We start from the raw sequence: 18,447 nt of genomic DNA, 5'->3' as shown, positions 1-18,447 counted from the left end.
GAGAAGAAATTTTTTGCCTTAAAAAGTCATTTTTTATGTTGGTTACTTTACATTAAAATTTAATATTAATTGAATTGTCTTAAACATAAAATTTAAGACCAAAACAGTTTGAGATAAAAATATCTTAAGATAAAATTTTATATTTAAGACAAAACAAAAACAGTATAAGACAATACTTTTTAGAAAAACTTAATATTTAAGACAAACAATTTGAGACAAATATTTTAAGACAAAACTTTATATATAAGACAAAATAATTTAAGACAAAAACAATTTGAGACAAAAATATTTTAAGACAAAACTTAAAATTAAGATAATGGTCAGTTAAGACCAAACTCATTTAATACAATTAACAATTAAGACAAAAACACATCAATTTAAGACAATATTATCTAACAACTGCAAAATTGACTCTCATAGTATGCCCTAAGTCCGCGAGCTTGTCGGCTACTACTGTCTCGCACCTATACCAAGGCTGCTATTTCACTTACCATTCATGTTATCTTATATAAAGGCAACGATTTGTTAGGATCTTCGATTTGTGGGGGTAGCCGACTCTAAAGAATGTGGCAACTTTTCCTAGCAAGATTTTCTGGACATCGATTCCTCTTTTGTCCCTTCGATCTCTATTGATACGATTAGAGACAACTTGTTTGTCGGTTCATTCGGCACTACTACACAGAGGGGGCCTTTTAAGACAAAGACAACTTTTTAAGACGAAATAAATCTTTTGTCTTAAAATTTTCAATACAAGGCTCTACTAGAAAAAGGTAAACATAAAGGATTAGGAGTTTGTCTTTACATCGTTGATGGGTTATTCAAGAAGTGGAGCGATGGAGGCTGACAACAATTGATGGGATTTAGGGCAATGGAGGCTGACAACAGAGGTGTGCTTCGTGAGAGGAGCAATTAAGGAACTTTCGTTGAACGTGGATAGGAAATAACATAGTTGGAGTACTTTTCAGGGTCTCCATTGATTGTGTTTTAATATGTGTTTTTTGACTATTTCATTTATTTTGAACGCTACTTCTATCCATTGGTTGTTGTTATCAACACATTGTTGTGCTGGAACTCCTGAATGTCATCGGAAACATGGATTAGATTCACTTGAAAGATTGTTGAAAAATGTAGCAAGAAATTCTCAATTTGATTTTACCTTGATTAAATTGAGAAAATTTGAATTTCCACATCAGCAGACAACTTCGATGTAATTAACTTGTATGACATGTCTTGTGTCACCCATTCTACTCAATAAATTCAATTTGGAGGAGTTAGAGTTCAGTTAAACATGTATGATTGCTAATTTGTAGCAATCAAAGTCAGTTATCTCAAGTTGTTTTCAGTTAAACTAGTTCTAACTATTGGAGGAACTAGTGGAAGGTCAGTTGTGCAATGGGACTTCAGTCAAAATCAGTGATCATCTAGCTAACTGATAAATCAACCCAAAATAACTAGTGCATGCAAATAATTCGAGTTCCCCAAAAATGAAGATTCCAAGGTAGTGTAACATCATTTGTAGACTAGTCTTGAGTGTACAGGTGTTGCATGCAGTCAGATAATCAACCTTAGGAATTGCATAATCCATTTTGGAAAATTTCCTAAATAATAGGGGCCTAATTTCTCAAGAAATTGTTCAAGGAAATGGGGGCTCAAGTAGAGGCATAAATTGACTAGGTTTGGGTCAGAGCTCCTCAACGAACAGAGATATAGGTTATTCACTTGCAGGTTGTGCTCAGTTGAGAAAATAAATTGTAATACATCTCTATTCATCCGATTAATGCAAGCAGACAGTTGGGTTTTTAGCAGATTTCTTTCCCCAAGAAAAATATTGTGTGCATGTGTGTTATTTCTTATTGCATGTCTGAAATTTTTGTTCTAAATTGTGAATTGACTTTCATAGAGCAGTAGAGTAGGTTTGTGTCTTATAATTTTGAAAAAATTCCATGAGAAGTTGCAAATATACACCATAATTTCTACATGGTATCAAAGCATGATTCAAATAGAGTAGGAATTTCGAAGTTGTTTCTCAGGAGATTCGAATTTGCAGTTCAATGTAGCAGGATCTCTTCAGAATTGAGAAGATGACCTTCAACTGGTTGAGGCTAGAGTATGCCTTGGAAGGAAACTCTAATTTCATCGCATGGAAGGATCACATGGAGGAGGTATTCGATGGCAATGGAGATCTAGAATACATCAAGAGAGATGTTGCAAAACCATCATAATCTAATGCCCAGAACGTTGCTCAGTGGAAGAAAGATGTATCCAAGGTGAGGAGAATAATATTGGAAGGAGTATGGGAAATAAAATCCTTATGCAATGTGGTAGGCATTGACAAATCTATTCCAGATTAGTAGTGACCACAACAAGTTGGCGCTCAAGGATAAAATTTGAAATATCAAGATGCAAAAGAATGACACTATCCCGTAGTATCTCAGCAGGTTCACACAAGTTCATGATGAGCTTGTAGGAGTTGGTGTTAATGTTTCAAAGGATGACTTGGTAAGCCTAGCCCTTCTGGGTCTTCCCAAGAGCTGGCGTATCTATCAAGATTCATTGAATGAAAAGGAGAAACTACTGAATTGAGGATGCTTATGGTCTAATATGGTACAGGAGGAAATAAGGCGAAACCAAATATGGGACCTCCTCCAAGGGCGAGGATGAAGAAAACTTTGCATTGGTAGGAAAGAGAAAGAAGGGAAAAGGTAAGAAATCGCAAACCAAACCAAAATCTAGCCAAGGGGGAAGAAGAAATATTTGTCAAAAAATAAATGCTTCCATTGTCATGAATATGAGTACTATGCCACGAAGTGTCCACGCAAAAAGGCAAGCAAGAAGACCTTAGGAGGAGGAGGAGGTGAAGCCTTGGCTTCACAGTTCGAGCTTGACTTTACCCTTATCGCATGCATGTCTAGCACAATGATGGGGAGCATGTGGTACTTGGACTCAGGGGCATCGTTCCACATGACAGGTCATAGAGTTTTTTTCATTGACCTGGAGGAGAAAAATCTCCAGATGCACATCAAGCTAGGGGACGACAAAAGGTACATCGTGACTGATATTGCTACAGTCACCTTTCAGAGGGAGTCAGGCTCCCCTCTTAGGCTCAAGGATGTCATGTTTTTTCTAGGCCTAAAGAAAAATCTCATCTCTGTTGCAGTTTTAGAAGACCGTGGTTATGATGTGACCTTCAACAAAGGAAAAGAATTCCTGAGACACATAGCAATGGAACTAGTGAAACAGATCAGGGTTCATGTGAAGAACATGTATAAGCTAAATGTGGAAGACTGTGTTGCATTAAGCACTAAGGCGGAGAAAGTGTAGGGTCGCGATGTCGGTGAACTTTGGCACATAAGACTTGGCCATTTTCATCATGGCACCTTGAAGATTATACAACAAATAACCATTGGCCTCCCTAAAGGAGCACTTGAGCAACAAGATGTATGCAAAGGATGTATGTTGGGAAAATACACAAAATCCAAATTCCATGATCGAGACAACAAAGCACATGCAGTCCTAAAAATGATCCACTTTGATGTCTATGGACCTTTCTCGACAGCCTCCACTGCCAGACACAAATATTTTGTCATTTTTATTGCTGAATTCTCACGAAAGTACTGGATCTTCTTCATGCATAAGAAATATGAGACATTCTCCAAGTTCGTAGAATTCAAGGCACTGGTTGGGAAAGAAACCAACAAGAAGGTGAAGGATCTGAGGAGCAATAATGCTGGTGAGTACGTTCTGAATGAATTTAAAAATTTATGTGCGAAAGAGGGCATTCGATGAGAGTTTACAACACACCCCACAACCCACAATAAAATGGGGTGGCTGGGAGAAATAACTGTAGCATTGTGGGAACAGTGAGGGTGATGTTGCATGACCAAGGCCTACCACCGCATTTGTAGGCTAAGGCATGAAACACAACAATCTATTTGAAAAACTGGAGTCCTCATCAGATTCTTTCCATGATTACACTGGAGGGGGGTTTCTCGGGGAGAAATCCAGATGTGTTGCACTTCAAAATTTTGGAGCCTCTGTTTATTACCATATCTCCAAAGAATCAAGGGATAAGAATGCAGAATTGGGGGTCTTTGTGGGTTACACAGAAGCTCCCCACAACTACCGTGTGTACTTTCCATCCCTCAAAATGACAATTGTGCGAAGGGATGTCAAGTTTGATGAGGAGAAAGTGATGTGTTACTCTCTTGAGAGGGAGCTTTAGATCCCACAAGAAGAGAAGCTTTAGATCCCACATAATATTAAGTAATATAATAATATATGAACAAATATCAAAGTAGAATAGAAAGAAAATAAAAAATGATGATGATGATGATGATGATGACGACGACGACAATGACTTAAGTAATAAGATAGAAAACATTAACAATAATGTCGGTTTATGTGAAAGGAAAATTTTAAGATAAAGGAAGAATTATATAATGATAGGTGGATCATAGGGGTTGGGTTCCTTATCATCGATGTATTCTATATAAGGAAGGAGAAGAAGGAGAAGATGACATCACTTTTGCTTATGTAATTGAGGACTAGGCTAAGAAGAGACAACATAGTAATGGATTGATGGCTCATGCATGACTTGTTATTGAAATATCTGGAGCAACATGGTCTATGGCTAAGTGAAGAGTAGAACTCCAAATATTTTTTGCAATAATCAATATTGAGTGAGTAGAATGTCATATCTACATAGACCTTTGTGAAAGTACTCTATTCTAGGTGATGATAAAGTAAATTAGTGTCTTATTGGAAATAATTAAACTTTTATGGTGGTATAGTTTACTTATAAATATTTATAATATTAGATGTTTAAAATCAATTTTATAAAGGATTATGGCCTTCTTAACTTTTTTGCTGGAATTTTAAATATTGAGATAGAAATTTCTAACGAGAATATAACAACCTCAATTCCTTGTGAATGCTATAAGTATATGCTATGTGTATTTTTTTTCAAATCGAATAGAAATATGATGAACTTTGTTTTTGCTAACGAAAAACACACAAACATATTAAATTATATAAGATATACACTTTTTTTTTGTTATTGTTAACAAAATTATTATTAACCATGGTTTATTTAGAAAATAAAATATATTAAACTATATAATGAATTATTAAATTGATAACTATTTAATACGGGTTTACTTTTAGTGATGTTTCTATGGATCATATTACGATGTTGTGGACTATTCAGAAGACATGTCTCTAGTAAGTCAAGTTTTTATGTCTCCTTTTCATGTTTATACAAAATAAAGTAGAGAATGGACGAGAATCTTTAATTCATGGTACTAGAGATGGGATAAAAAAGTATCTTAACTTTACACACAATATCTTGACAACGTATCCATGGGAGAAGTACTAGAGTAGAGGGATTTGATTAACCAATCCTTTTCAATATATGAAAATACTAGGCTTCAAGAGTTCATGTGTTGTAGTGATGGATGCATTAAAGAGGGGGAATCAAATTAACTCAAACTACTAGAATGTGATAATGATGGGTGGAGGTTAATTTTTACCTATTATGGGAGCCTAATCCTTAGTATCTCCTTGGTCTACATGTTCTCCTTAGGTGATGGAACTTTTTCACATTTAAGAATTGTTTATTATAAACCAGGAAGGCATTGCAGACTTAACTTATCAAAAAAATACATAGAATAGTCATTGACCAAACCAATAAGTACCCAATGTAGAAGGCAACCAAACAGAAACCAAGTACAAGGGACGATACTTCCCAAGGATCAAACGTGCAATTATTCTTTTCCAACAAGTCCTTATTAAGTACCTTTTGAATCTGAAATCCATTGCAAGCGACTATTAAATTCGTCAGCGAGTAATTGAGGAGAGCGTTAAGAGTATTTAGCCTATCCATTGGTTCTCATAGTTTATTCTTTACCTCTTTGAACGTGGAAATTTCCTACTCAAGTATAGAGGATAACTCATATGTCTTTTGTTTCTTATTATGTTGTTATGCTTGCTCTTCCTATTCTCTCATTTGGGAATTTTCAGCAACAAGTTGATGAACTAGTTGTTGCATTGAGTTTAATCAGTCCTCACTTTTCTTTAGGCAAGCTAGTTGTAGTTTATCCATAACCAAACTTATGCAATTAGTCTAGACAGCTTCCTTTTCTTTCTTTTTCCATAGCATGATAATCTCCTTCCTCATTCTCTTCTACTTAGTAGAAGTTTCTTTAGAGACAACATGAAATAGTTGAAATACCTAAATATCCAATATATCTTTTGGATAATATACTAGTTCAGTCGGTTTAAGTTATTGTGTTGAGGTAAAATGACCTTTCAATTTCATTGATTTATAATTATGTATTTTCTTATGTGTTCCTTCAAGTGGACTTGTTAGGAAATCCTAATAGTTGTGGAACACCATTCGATTAACCTTTTATGACTATTGTTATTGTTGCCATCATTGTTGTTGATGATGTAGGTTCTTTATTGCATCTGAATCATGCAATTCTTCTTTATCACTTATATATTTTCTACATCGAATGAATATGTATGTTCCAATGAAACATCCTAGGTTTGGATTCCCTAGGCTTGAATCCCCCTATCCATTACTACACTACTTTGACTAATTTCTTATTCTATTCTTATTCCTTCAATCAGTGGGGAGTTAGCTTTCAAGTCGACTAGTGCATGTCAGTGTCTCATCCTTTGTTTCTCCATTTTACTTGACTACCCTTTAGTAATTGTTGTTGGGGATGTGCCTATCATCTTTAGTGATCAACCCATACCTTTAACTCATATTGAGTTTGTCACTTTACTTTGTTGGATGAGCCCATGAAATCCATTGTCTTATTTTGCATTGGGTCGAATTACCCTTCATGGCTAATTTTTCTAACACTTTTTTGGTTATTTCTTACAGTTGTTTATGAAGCTTGGGCTCCTCTAAGATGATATCTTGTAGTACTTCTATCTAGTTTATTCCAAGATTTTGTGCTCTATCGATGGTTAGATATCTTGACTGGCTTGTCATCTTCTTTTTAGTTAGTCTCACTAAAACTGACAATTCCAATTTGAAATGTATAACGTACAATTCTAACTCGTTTTCATCTTCCCACTCACCATTATTTATGGGGAGAATTGTCTCGATCAGTGTTAAGAGGATTAGCTCTAGAATAGAAAATACTATGTTGGTTTTTCGATTCAGCTCATTAAAAATTTCAAGTGCATATGGTTTTTATGATAAGTATTTTGGATGGATGTCAGTTGAGTTGACACAATATACTTCTGTTGAGTCCAAAAAAACAAGTTGTGTGACTATTTGAGCAGGGGGTGATGGCCCTGCTATGGAACTCATTATCTCTATGATACACTTTCCATATTTTATAACCCAATTTCTAAACATTTCTCAAAGGGATGGAGATTATGTCTTGCCCAACTAATTACTAGCAAATAACTTAAGTTTGTCATGAACGAGATGAAATTTCTAGTAAAAGAGGTCTCTCCCACTAGAGTGACCTATGACATCACTAACTAAATAAGAAGAGATGTGAACCATATCACCTTCGTATAATTTTGACATTATTTGTAGTTATTCTTTAGGATGTTGGTGACCTAATCCACCTAGTTGTACTTCTTCTTTAGCCTAACTATCTTCCCATTGGCTTCCAAGATATTTAACTTCACATCCAATGCCCCACCCATCAAGGAAATACTAAGGGATACTATAATGAATGCCCACTTTATCTTTGGTTTATTTACATGCAAAAATAATAAGCCTCTTTTAGTTCTCTTTTGTTGTTCCTCCTATAAATTCCCTCAATCAAGCATTGGAGTCTATTTTTATAGGAATTTCTAAATTATATATGTAGGAGATTTTTTTGGAGATGAGAATTCTTCTGAAATGCCTAATAGGAATTTAATTTGCATGTTTCTTTCGTATAAATACATTTCCAAAGGTGTTAGACTCCTTGGAGTCAATTCCACCAAATCTTAGCTCCCAAAAAAGCATCTAAAGTTGAAGTATGCCTTAGTTTTACTCTTATTATTTTATCTTTATATCCTTTGGAGCCAAGTTATGGATGTTAAAATCCAAATAAAGAAGAAAACCATTTGTTAAAATCCAAATGAATATGTTGAAAATTGCCAAAAAATATAATTGGGACTTAGATAGGTAACCCATAAATTCTGTTAGCCTCATAACATTAGATGATATCTAGGAGAATACTTTTGTTATGATCCCATCAGTTTAAAATTGTACTCTTTGAACATCTTGTGTGATAGATTTTAGCTTAGAAAGTGTCAAATCTAGCCAATTGTAGATGTTAGAAGCCAGATCCCAAATATGAGAAATTGGTATTTTTAGCTATTTTTGGCTATGGATTGATTTTAATGGTAGTGCTAGGGTTTGACATGATTTTGGCACCTTACCTATGACCTTCACATGACTCCCAATATGGTTATATATATGCACCCATCTTTAGACCAATGAAAATGTATATTATTTGTTGGAATTGGCGTGCACAATTTGATTGAAGGCCACATGTACATTTTATAACATTACTATGATACATATTGAAGTACAGTAGATGCAGTTTTGTGAGAGCTCTTGAAGCCATTTTTTATAGTTGTATTATTCATTTGTAGTGCTATATATTAATGAAATATTTTCCCTTCTACTCATTTTATTAGTCATCTCTAGTTTGATGTGCAGAATCCCCTTATCTCTCCTACCTGTACTAAAGCCAAGTACACTGTGAAGCAACAATAAGTAATGACAATCCTTATTTGTTTAAATGCATCAATACATCCTAACCAACCTGTCTCTAATTTAACATTGTAACACACCTGGCAGTATTTGGTTTTCTTTATAAATTCACTCAGCAACGTAATTCTCTGAAATACAATTAATTATGTAAGTTTTAATCCAATCTTCATTTTTTTTAATTGCTCAAGCCATATTTTAGAATAATTTATGTTTTTTTTGGGATGCATGTTTTCATATATTTCAACAATTATTTATGTAATGATCCTATGCTAACTAACGCCCATACACTTTCGTTGTAGCTTTGCAGACCATGTATTTATGTTACTTTTGGTACTTGTAGTATTTATGTTATTGTTTTTAGTACTTGCAATATCATTTTAATTAAATGAAACACTAACCTTCAAATAATCACAATAACCATTTTTGATGTCATGAGAAACATTCTTGAAATAGGTTTCAAATGGGAAATTTTGCATGAGTTGTTGGTAGTTGGGCCATGTTTTTGAATCTTTGATGGGTTGTGCAACTTGTTATAGGGATTTCTTTCATCATCGCTAGAATCTGTTCCTTGCTACATTTTTTCTAGATTTTAGATAGACTATGTAGTAACACAACATTCAATTCTAATTTCCTTTCATAGTATGAAATGACCATTTCATTATTTACCTGGTAGCTTTGGATCCCCACCTTTATGATCCTCATTATTTCTTATGTATCCTTAAGTGTTTCCACATTCCTTCTATCTTTACATTCCCTATATATGTGGTCTAAGGTTTATTTAAGAGGGAATTGTACAACCTTGTCAATGCTATAACTTTGTCTGTACTCTTATCACCTTATTATGTCTTCTCTTCATTGTTGTAATGCAATCAATTTAGTGTTTAGTTAGAAATCACCACCATAACAAAAACCATAGCAACTTTTAACCTTTCAGCCTAATTTTTTCCCATAGTAGGATAGTGTTGTAATGTGCTCTAATATCATTTGTAACAAACCCAACACCTTGAGCTCTATCTAAGTGATAGGTTCAATGTCTCTGGAAATGCACAATGGGAGAGCGAGATATTATCACTTTAAAAGTCAACTTCCTTGTGATAATGGATATATGTATCACTTGAGATGAACCCAACACCTTGAGTGTTATCCAAGCGATAGGGTCAACTTCTCTTGAAACACACAACGAGAGAGAGATATATATTATCACTTTAAAAGTTAACTTCCTTGCAGTAGTGGCTACAGGTATCACTTGAAGTGTCATTTATCTAGTGATGTAGGGTATAGTGTCAAATAGACCAAGTGATGTAGGGTATTGTGTCACATGGAACAAGTGTTTTCTAATGATAAGGGGGTTCGAGATATTTCTTCATTACATCAAAATTTCCTTATATAGTGACATATGCTAGATATTGACTTATTTCCCTCTCAAAGAAGATCAATGAGTGTTATACACTAGACCCATCAAAGTTGAGCTCAAGTCCAAACTAGACCCATCAAAGTTGACCTCAAGTCCAAACTATTGATCAATACACCATAGGAGAAACCCTTGGTGATCTTGGTCAATTAAGAGACTATTGATCAATACACCATAGGAGAAATCCTTGGTTATCTTGGTCAATTAAGACACTATTGATCAATACACCATAGGAGAAATCCTTGGTGATGTTGGTCAATTAAGGGACTATTGATCAATACACCATAGGAGAAATCCTTGGTGATCTTGGTCAATTAAGAGACTATTGATTAATACACCATAGGAGAAATCCTTGGTGATTTTGGTCAACTAAGAGGCTAGATTTTTCTAGACTCATACATAGGCTTTTCATGTGAGATCTAGGTTCTTTTTTAGGAGAGTAGGATGGGTTTTGAAATCTATGTGTCATAGTCGATTTTCCTAACCAAGAAATATGTCATTTTTGGCTCAAGGAAATCATGTTATTTATGAGAACTCACTCCCTTTAAATCATGAGTGTCATTGACAAAATAGAAACTTTCACAAGAGTAAATGACTTCCCAAATACCTTCATTCAAAAGTTTCAAAAAATGGCTTCCACTCATTCTAATCAGTATTATCCCACTAGTGTATCTTTTCATACTGCAGATGAGGGTGTAGGGTGTAACCATATACGTTATAGCCCTCAACCATTGTTTCTCATGGCCCATTTCATAGGAGTATAATGGTGGCATATATCCATATTTTCTTGGTGTCTATACAAATTGGAAGACCATATATTTATATTACTTTTGGTACTTGTAGTACATATATGTTGTTGTTTGTTGTATTTGCACTATCATTTTAGTGAAATGAAACACTAACCTTCAAATAATCAAAATAACCATATGTGACGTCATGAGTAACATTATTGAAATAAGTTTCAAATGGGAGCTTTTCCATGTGTTGCTCGCAGTTGGGCCATGCTTTTGAATCTTTGATGGATTTTACAACTTATTATAGGGATTTCTTCTAGCATTGCTAGAATTTGTTCATTGCTACAATTTCTTCTAGATTTTAGATAGAGTATGTAGTAACACAACATTCAATTATAATTTCCTTTCATGGTCCTAAATTATCCTTTCAACTTTTTGTAGGTACCCTTAGGAAATAATTATTTCTGCAAATGCACTATTACCAATTCGCCCTTTGCAAAATACTTTGCTCTTGTTTTCAAATATGCCTTCTCCTTGTACATGTCATTAATTTCCAGCAACATTTTCTTCACATGTTCATGTATTCGTTACATGTTGTCTAAAAAAATCACTTGCATCAACACTATTTCTCTCCTTCAAATGTGGAAACTTTATCAGGTCCACAACACCTTTCATTGACCGCCCATAAACAATCTAAACTAGACTTTTAGCAGTTGGTCTTTTCATCGAATTATTGTATGTAAACTATGCTTGTGCCAAAACCATATCCCATTGTTTGGGATTTTCACCACTCAAGCTTCTTAGCAAATTTCCAAGACTCTTGTTCATTACTTTAGTCTATCCATTTGTCTACAAATGATAGGTTGAACTATATAAAACTTTAGATCCCATTTTCTTCCATAGCGTCCTCCAGAAGTGACCCATAAATCTTGTATCTATGTCCGAAGTAATGGTTCTTGGAAAACCATGAAGTCTCACTACTTCCTTGAATAATAAAGCAACCACTTCAGTAGCATCACTAGTCCTTTTATAGGTTATGAAATGTGCCATCTTGAAAAACCTATCTACAACCACCATCACTGAGTCATGCTTCCTTTGTGTCCTTGGCATCCCCATGACAAAGTCCATGCTCACATATTCCCAAGGCCTATCTGATACCGCAATGGAGTATAAAACCCCGTATTTTGACTTCTACCATTTACTAGTTGGAAAATTATACAACACTCAACAAACTTTCTGACATCCTTGTTGATGCTAGGCCAAAAGTACCTCTCCTTTACCAACAGTGTGGTCTTATCCATGCCAAAATGTCCACCCAATCCTCCATTGTGTAACTCCTTAATAAGATTCAACCTTATTGACCCTTGAGGAATGCACAATTGATTATTTTTAAATAAAAACCCTTCTTGGATATGGTAAACCTAGAACATCGTTATGTCTACACTCCAAGGTGCTTTACAAGCTGTCCAAGCTTCTCCAAAATTGACATCTTCGACATACAACTCATTCAAGTTTTCCAAACTCACCACTTCTACTAACAAAGTGTTGAGTAAAATCACTCTAAAAATAAAAGCATTTGCAACTTTGTTTCAATTGCGAAACCTATGCTTCATAACAAATGTATAACTTTGCAAGAATTCAACCCATTTAGAATGTTATTGATTTAATTTACCTTGACTGTTGATATATTGTATTGCCTTATGATTAGTAAATATGACAAAATCCTTGGGCAAAAAATAGTGTCTCCACTTCTTTAAACCCTGCACAATAGTATAATTTTTTTTATCATATACATAACACTTCTTCTTAGCATCATTCAACTTCCCACTAAATATTGTTATTGGTCAACCTTCTTGACATAAAACTGCCCCAATCGGTGTCCCACTTGCATCACAGTCAACTTGGAATATTTGATCAAAGTTTGGAAGCGCCAACACATGTTTCGTTGTCACCTTCCTTTTTAGATATGCAAATGATTTCCTTGTTGTTGTCATCCATTTAAAATTTCCCTTTTTCATGCACTCAGTAAGAGGTGCACAAATGTGAATGAAATTTCTAATGAATTTCTGGTAGAAGCTTGTCAATCCATGAAATCTCCTCACCTCAAAAGTAGACTGAGGTGTTGGCCAATCCAAGATAGCCTTCACCTTCTCATAATCCATCTTCAAGTCTTCCTTGGAAATCACAAAACCCAAGTATACTAACTCATCCTGCATAAATGTACATTTCTTCAAGTTGATAAACAACTTCTCTTGCTTCAACCACTGCAACACTTGACTCACATGTTCCAAGTTCTCCTCTTTGTTTTTGTTGAAAATCAAAATGTCATCTCAGTATACTACAACAAATTTTCCCAAGAATGGTTTCAAGACCTCATTCATGAGCCTCATGAATGTGCTAGGGGCATTAGTTAGCCAAAATAGCATAACCAACCATTCAAACAATCCATCCTTTGTCTTGAAAGCAATCTTCCACTCATCACCTTCCATTGTCTAAATTTGGTTATAACCACTTTTCGAGTATCTTGGTGAAATATGCATCCCCACTCAAATAGTCTATAATATTTTCCACCCTTGGCAAGGGAAATTGGTACTTGATGGTTATCCTATTAATGGCTCTAGAATCTATGCACATTCTCCATTCGCTCGTCTTCTTTCTCTTATCAATCCTCTATCAAGAAAATCATGTACTTACTTATTTACTTCCTAATTCTCTTTTGGAGTCATCCTGTAAGGTGCCTTTTTGGTAAGATCAATCCATGAATGAAGTCAATTTGGTAGGAGATACTTCTCATAGGAGGTATTCCTTTTAGCAATTCATCCTCAACAATCTTTTTAAATTCATCTGACATGTACTTAATTTCTGCAGGTATGGTTTCTAACTTTACTTCCTCTTGTAGAGCCTTTGGAATCACTGCTAAGTAGAAAATTTCCCTTCTTTCTTCATGTACAAACTCCTTGGTTGAACAGAACATGATCTTGTGTAACTATTGTTACACGTGATTGTACCTCCATAATTTTTTGTTGTTCCAACTGTATTTTCCAGCTTTGGGGTGAGTTTGTACTATTGTCAATCCTTCCTAAAATCATATTTGTTTTCCCCGCCATCATGATAAATTTGTCTTTCAAATAGCCATAGACTTCCAAGAATTATGTGGCATGCGTCCATGTCAACAACATCAAACAATACTTTCTCCTAAAAGTTGTCAATTTAAAAATTAATAAGCATTGTTCAGTCTTAGTCACTTGTTGTCCATTTTTAACCATGAGACTCTATAAGAATTTGGATGGACTAAAATTTTGAGTTTTAGCTTGTCCATGACTTTAGTGGAAACTAAATTCTCTGTACTTTCACCATCTATAACCAAGTTATAGCATTTTCCTTAGAGATTACATTTCGTTTTGAAAATTTTCCTTCTTTGTTCTGGTTCTTCCATTATCTTTTTCTTAGGTATGGGAAGCACTCTATGAAACATCAAGTTTTCTCCCGTTCTTGGTGAAGTATAGTCACATTTTTTCCACCCATATGATCTTCATCGACTTGTGTAACTTGTGTTCTGGCTTCACCACTTCTCCTTGAATTTTTTCCTTCCAGGCACTCAAATTTCTTGTGTCGTTCAACTCCATAGCAATAACAAGTAATTATGTACTTTCCCTTTCCTCTTCCAAGACTTCCTCTGCCTCTTCCAACACTATTTCCACCTCTACCACCTTGACCACTAGTGGATTATTCTTCCTTATCATTGCCTCTAGCAGTCCCTATCTTAACTATGCTTGTAAGAACTATTCCTCTGCCTTTTTGTTGTGTTTTCCTATTCAACATTTCCTCTACCTTCAAGGAAATGTGATAGGATTCGTCAATAGTATGGAAATAATGTGTATTCATCCAACCTTAAATCAACCTTTTTAGTCCATTCACATACCTTACGACCCTTTGGAATTCTTGTTCTTTTATACCGGATTGAAGTGACAATCTGAAAAAATCTTCGGTGTACTCACGAACAAAGGCTTCCATTTATCTTAAATTTTGGACTTGTCTATACAAATTTTATTGGTAATCAACGGGAATAAATTTCTCCTTGATCTTCATGACCATCTTCTTCCAAGTATTGATATTTTCTAGCTGATTATTTACTCTATCTCTCTATAGCATATCCCACCATAGTGCAACATGACCCTTCAACTTCATTACAACAAATCTCACTTGATTTAGATCCTGAATATTTTCATACTCGAAGTATTTTTCAAGTTATCCAATCCAATAGATGACCACATCAACTCTTAGATTTCCACCATAACAATAAACTTCAACTCTTGCACCGCCTTTATTACTCAAGTATGAAATCAAACTTCTTGTTGGGTCTCTCTCCTCAAAATCCTTTTCTTCATCTACTCTTCTTCGGGCTCTGAATCTACTTCTGCATCTTCATTTATTCTATGCTCCAACTCTTCTATTCTTTGTCTTATCTCTTTTAATTCTCAATTTCATGCACCTCCTCACCCTGCTTCTCTTCTCCTTAGTGGCATCCTTACAAGTTGTAAATGTCTTACCAACATCCACATACCTCAACTTAGTTTGTGTGACCCACCTTATAACTTCAACACTCTTTTTGTGCAACCATTGAATAAGGTTTTCTAGTACCAAGTTACATGAAACAAATCAATATGAAAATCCCAAAATGAAACCCACTCTAATAACACTTGATGTAATCTAGGGTTCTGTAGCTTTCACATCAAACTACATAATTAAAGTCGTTGCTACAAAGGGAACAAACCTAACCATTTGATTTTGGCTACTATATTAAACTAATTCAAAGACTAAATCACAAAGCATAAACAAAGAGTAATTCGAGACCTACCCATGAGAACTTAGAATGGAATTCAAATATTTTTTATTCATCTAGAATGTGTTGTTACATACAAGAATTCAAATCTGAGAGCGGAGCCCTCAGAGTGCTTGAAATTTTTATGTTGTTATACAACAGTACCACACAACAACCAAAACACCCTCTCTCACTCATACAATAGCTAGTCACACTCTCTCCAAATCATGCAACAACCAAAACCAATACCAAAAGTCCAAGAGCTTGAAGAGAACCAACAAAAAACAATAAGCCCAAAGACCCTTTTCTTCCTTGTTCCTACAATTGATTCTCACACTACTGACCTCTTTGCATTCTAACTAAATAAGTCATTTCCAAGGTTTTTGACCTCTTCACATTCCAGAGTTGAATTGGTTCACTTCCTCACAATATGCGGACAGACCAAAATTTGTAACCTACATCCCATTCTCGTAGGCACGTCTAGTAGCAGTTGTTCTGTAGAAATGGAGATAAACAACTTCAAGTTTTGGCTGTGTCAACAATTCCACACAATAGGAGTATCAACATGCAATCCTAGTAGTGCCAACAACTCAAAAGTAGTCATCACTTCGATAAAATGTAGCTATAGGAATAACAACAACTATCATCTAGGTGTATCAACAACTCAAAATACATGGGAGTAACAACACTTTTTACAAACTCAAATATAAACATTTTTTTGGTTGATGAGGATTACCCGAGGCCAAGGATGCTCTTGAATCACAAATGGATCGAGATGCAAATATTTCCTCAAGTTTTGCGCTCAAAAACAAGTTTGCAGCTTGAGAGATTTGATCCTTTAGTATGAGCTTGGTAGATCGGAGTTAAGATGGATCTACGCTGGCTACTTTTTAATTGAATCAACGTTTTGTTTTATTATTTTTTTGACCTAAATAACGCTACGACATTTCTCTCATATTGAGTAAACATCTAAATGTTCACACTCATTTACAAACACTGCAACATCTTCCCCAATATTGGGTTGCATCTCAACACAATAAAGTATTGAAAGTTGTTGATTTCATTTTTACATTAAAATTAATAATTTGATCAAATTTGAAATTACAAATTTATTAAAGATTGTATGATCAAATTTGAATTAAGACAAATACAAAAATACAAAAAATGCAAAACATTTAAATATTTTCTTAAAAAAATACATCACTTTAAGCTTCTTCAACATAATATGCAAGGGTGTGACAATAATTATATAGAAAATACTAAGAAAACATATGTAGTGTCTATAGATTTTGAAAACATGGACAATAATTCTTATGTAATTAAAACTTGTAGTATCCCAACCATGTTGTGTGCCCACCTCTGTGAAACTGTCAAAAGAGCATATTAGGTTAAAGTAGATCTTATTATTATTGAGAAGGTTTAAAGCTCATAGGTCTAATGTCAATTTCAATCTTTTTTTTGCCTTACAATTTGTAAATATCTTGGTTTACAATAATGAGTTTTACATTGTAAGTGAAGAAAACAAAGATGGAGTTGAGTTCTACACCCTAAGTGAAGAAATAAAAAACAGGGTTAGCTTTTGCGACCGCTATCCCCTACATGGTTAACATTCTTTTCCCTAGCCATCATCATCAATCCTCTTGCCTTAACCTACATATATACTCAAAGCAACTTGTAATTATGGAGTAGAATCCAAAGGAAGGTGCCAGTAACAACATTAATCTAAAATATTTGAGTCCTAAAGGAACTAGCATTAGCATTTTTCATGTTAATTTTAATCCTCCCTCTCCGTGTCTAGAAGCTTCCTCTTCTTCCACTCCCTTGCAACCCTCTCATGATGAGTGGACACTCAATTGATGGAGGGGATTGTGAAAAATATTTCATGGAGGTCATTTTATCTTTGAGTGCAATAGGCTCCACTTCTTATGCTCCCTCTAGTTGTTGTTCTATTGAAAAATTTGTCAGTAGTCATATTATGTCTGTGAAAAAAGAAGTTTTAGTGCAAAGCACAATCTATAAGAATCATGAGTTAATTTGTTGCTTTAACATGTTGTGGTTATGGTTAGTGGACTTGTACCACTAGGTCATTCAAACATGGAAGAGTCAAAGCGAGGCATCTCTAGCCCCCCTCACCAAAAAACGATATAGCGGAAGGCCTACGTGAACATTGGAAATTGATCTAATTTATCATTACAAGCAAACTGTTTTCGAGCCAACAATATCTTGGGAAGAACCACCACTCGTTTTGGAGCCAACAATATATGGGGAAGAACCACCATTCATATTTTATTGTAAACGGAGTTGTTTTTAAGTGTGGTTTTTTTTTTTTTTTTTTTTTTTGGAGTTTTTAGTTGGTTTTTTAGAATTAGTAAAAAATATTGTGGTGAAACTTTAATTTTTGTTGTTTAAATTAGTTTTTTTATTACATATATAGATTTAGCATTCTGAAAACTTTTGAGACACTTAGATTGTGAAGAGTTTACTAATCAAACTTGTAACTTTAATAAATCTCTGCTAAATTCTACAAATTAAATCAGAAAATAAATCTTTAAATTTTTCAAAAAATCACACTTAAAAACAACTATATTAAAAAAAAAAAAAAAAAAAAATTCCTTCATGTCAGCTTGTCAGCAATAATTTTTTTTCAGTGTTCACTGCGGTTCCCCGGACGCTTAGATGATAGATGTTTAACGTCGTTAAATGCGCCCCACAGACTGGTCGCTTTAGCGGTTTTTTTTTCCAATAT

This window comes from Pinus tabuliformis, chromosome 6 (genome assembly GCF_031772625.1).
Source record: "Pinus tabuliformis cultivar Carrire ecotype Pingquan chromosome 6, CPIR1, whole genome shotgun sequence".
Lineage (NCBI taxonomy): Eukaryota > Viridiplantae > Streptophyta > Pinopsida > Pinales > Pinaceae > Pinus > Pinus tabuliformis.
The sequence above is the reverse complement of the archived record's forward strand: the minus strand, read 5'-3'. Positions refer to the sequence as shown.